This window comes from Ixodes scapularis, unplaced genomic scaffold (assembly GCF_016920785.2).
Source record: "Ixodes scapularis isolate PalLabHiFi unplaced genomic scaffold, ASM1692078v2 PGA_scaffold1__304_contigs__length_218370807, whole genome shotgun sequence".
NCBI classification, from domain to species: domain Eukaryota; kingdom Metazoa; phylum Arthropoda; class Arachnida; order Ixodida; family Ixodidae; genus Ixodes; species Ixodes scapularis.
Window position 1 is genome coordinate 126656516 of NW_024609846.1, and position 2558 is coordinate 126659073.

Here is a 2558-nt window from a genome sequence, read left to right on the forward strand (position 1 = left end):
CTGGTCGACGGCACAGTCTTCCTAGGCGTGAGTGTCCGGCTTTAGGAGACACAGGAGCACTGCGGACTCCATTGCGGACGTCACCACCACCATGGAGGAAGCTAAAGAAAGGGGCCTGGTCGACGGCACAGTCTTCCTAGGCGTGAGGAAAGCCTTCGATGCGCTTCCCCACGGCACCATCCTCACGGCTCTCCAGAACCTCGGAATCACCGGGCGCCCCCCGTCATACATACGTGCGTTTCTGACCGAGAGAACACTGCTTGTACCTGTCGACAACACTTACAGCACACCACGCGGGGTGACAGCCGGTGTGCCTCAAAGCATGCTGAGCCCGCTGCTTTTTTCATTGCGATCGCGTCTCTCCCTTTGGCTGCCAAAGTTGGAGGTCGACCACAGTTCCTCGTGAAAATGGCGGTATACGCAGACGACGTGGCGCTTTGGGCTACCTACCAGCCCACCAAATCGCAAACAAGAAATGGTGAGAGAATTGCAGCGGGCACTGACCAACACGGTGCACCGACTACACGAACTGGGCCCCGGCATCTTGGCCCCGAAGACCACGGCTCTGTTCCGCGAACATTTCGTTCAGTACTACATGTGGAGGGACTACTGCGAACATTCCGTCCAGTACTACATGTGGAGGGAGCACCGATGATATATTACAAATACAGCAACTTACCTGGGTTTGACGCTCGACGCGCGCGTGTCCTGGAGGCCGGCTGTAGATGCAGTGCTCCAGAAGATGTGCACAAGAACAAACACCCTACGGGCACTTGGAGACACAACGTAGGGCACCTCGCAGGCCATGACGCTGGCAATGTACAACGGCCTGGTCGTGTCCTGCCCGACCTACGCGCTGCCTTTGGTGACGCTCAACAGCACACAACAAGAAAACCTAGAGACCTAGAGAGGACGCAGAGGGTGGCACTAAGAATTTGCCTGGGCACGCACCGAAACGCCTCATCACAGGAGACACTCGCCGAAGCCGGCGTAGCCACGATTTGTGCCACACTAGAGAAGCGGGTTCTTGGGAACCTTCTCCGAATAGAGAATGGTAGTCGACGGGCACTCTAATTACAAATATTGCACAGAGAACAGAGCCAGGACTTGGACTCGCGCTATGTCAACTTGGCGAAATCGCGGGAACCGCTGCGGCCCTGGCCGACCCCCACCACTGCAAAAAACGCCCACAGCCCCTGGACAGGCGACATCGCGGGAACCGCTGCGGCCCTGGCCGACCCCCACCACTGCAAAAAACGCCCACAGCCCCTGGACATCGATCTACACATCCCCGGGTTGAGATCAAGGAGGACGGCAACAACAATGACCCTCCGGACGCTTGTGCTGTCCCGCATCGAGGACCAGTACCACGGCCAGGCTCAAGTGTTCACGGACAGCACAGTACGTACGTGAGACAGTTGGGTCATCAACGGCCGCGGCGGCTTTCGAGCCGGCTGGCGTTGGACTAAGCGAGCGCCTTACACACCATGCAACCAGCACTACCACAGAACTAGCAGCGATCCTACTCGCTCTCGAGAAGTCGAGGCCGTGCAGAAAGTCAGCACCAGGGGCGGCAAATGGGTAATCTCGTGCGACTCAGAACCAGCGCTCTTCATCCTAGATAACAAGGAGAAGGCACCACCACTGGCACGAAGAATCGCAGTAGAAGCGATGCCATTGGAGCAGCTCGGACACCAGTTTAGGTTTCAGTGGCTGCCAAGCGACTGCGGCATCAAGGGAAACGCGATCGCCGACCAGATGGCCAACTTCGCCCACATCTAAGGTGCCCCCGTCCGCGGACGCCAAGCTCCTTGTGGCGAGGGAGATCGATAGTCAGCACCCAGACGCGAGGATGGCAGAAGGTGACCACCCGCCCGGCTCCCAGCACGCATGAACAGGGCAACGGCGGCTGTCTTCCACCGACTTCGGACGGGCTAGAAAATTGCCAGGAGCCTCCGCATAGATAAACAGGATGAGAGCCTCTAGGAGTCCGGAGTGCAACACCTGTGTGACTCGCGCAGGTAAGGTCCACCTCCTCCTCCAATGCATCCTCTACGGCACAGAGAACAGAGCACTCCAGGAAGAGTACAAAAAAATCAACCTACCCTACAGCTCCTTGGATGAGATCATCAGACCACGAGGCACAAAGTGCACCAAATAGAAGGCGCTGAAAGCACTGGAGAACTACCTGGACGAGACAGGATTAATCTCCCTCCTCTGAAGAAAAAGGCAGCAAAGGGAGAAATGGTGACAACAGCCTTTCCGGCAGTTTGACTTATGAATTATACTCCCTGTGGTTGAACTAAATCAAAAAATTGCCCTCTTTCGCCTACATCGGACCTGCCCAATCACGATTTAGGCGACTGGAACATATTCAAGTCAGCCTTACCGCTCGGCCCCTCCTTGCCCGCTAGGCCCCTCCACGGCTGCTATGATCATCACAGACCATACCTGCAAATCAGACTTCAACAGTTAGGCAAAGACGAAAGAAACCCCACCCTTCCTCCCTCTTTACCAAGAACTCTTCCCCTCCGAATGTGACATGGGCGTCTAAGGAC

The 2558-nt window shown here is 56.5% G+C and overlaps 1 pseudogene; it reads right to left on the bottom strand.

Annotated features, from left to right (window-relative positions):
* Window positions 1-206: 206 nt before the first annotated feature.
* Window positions 207-964, bottom strand: LOC120846762 (annotated as a pseudogene).
* Window positions 965-2558: the final 1594 nt, after the last annotated feature.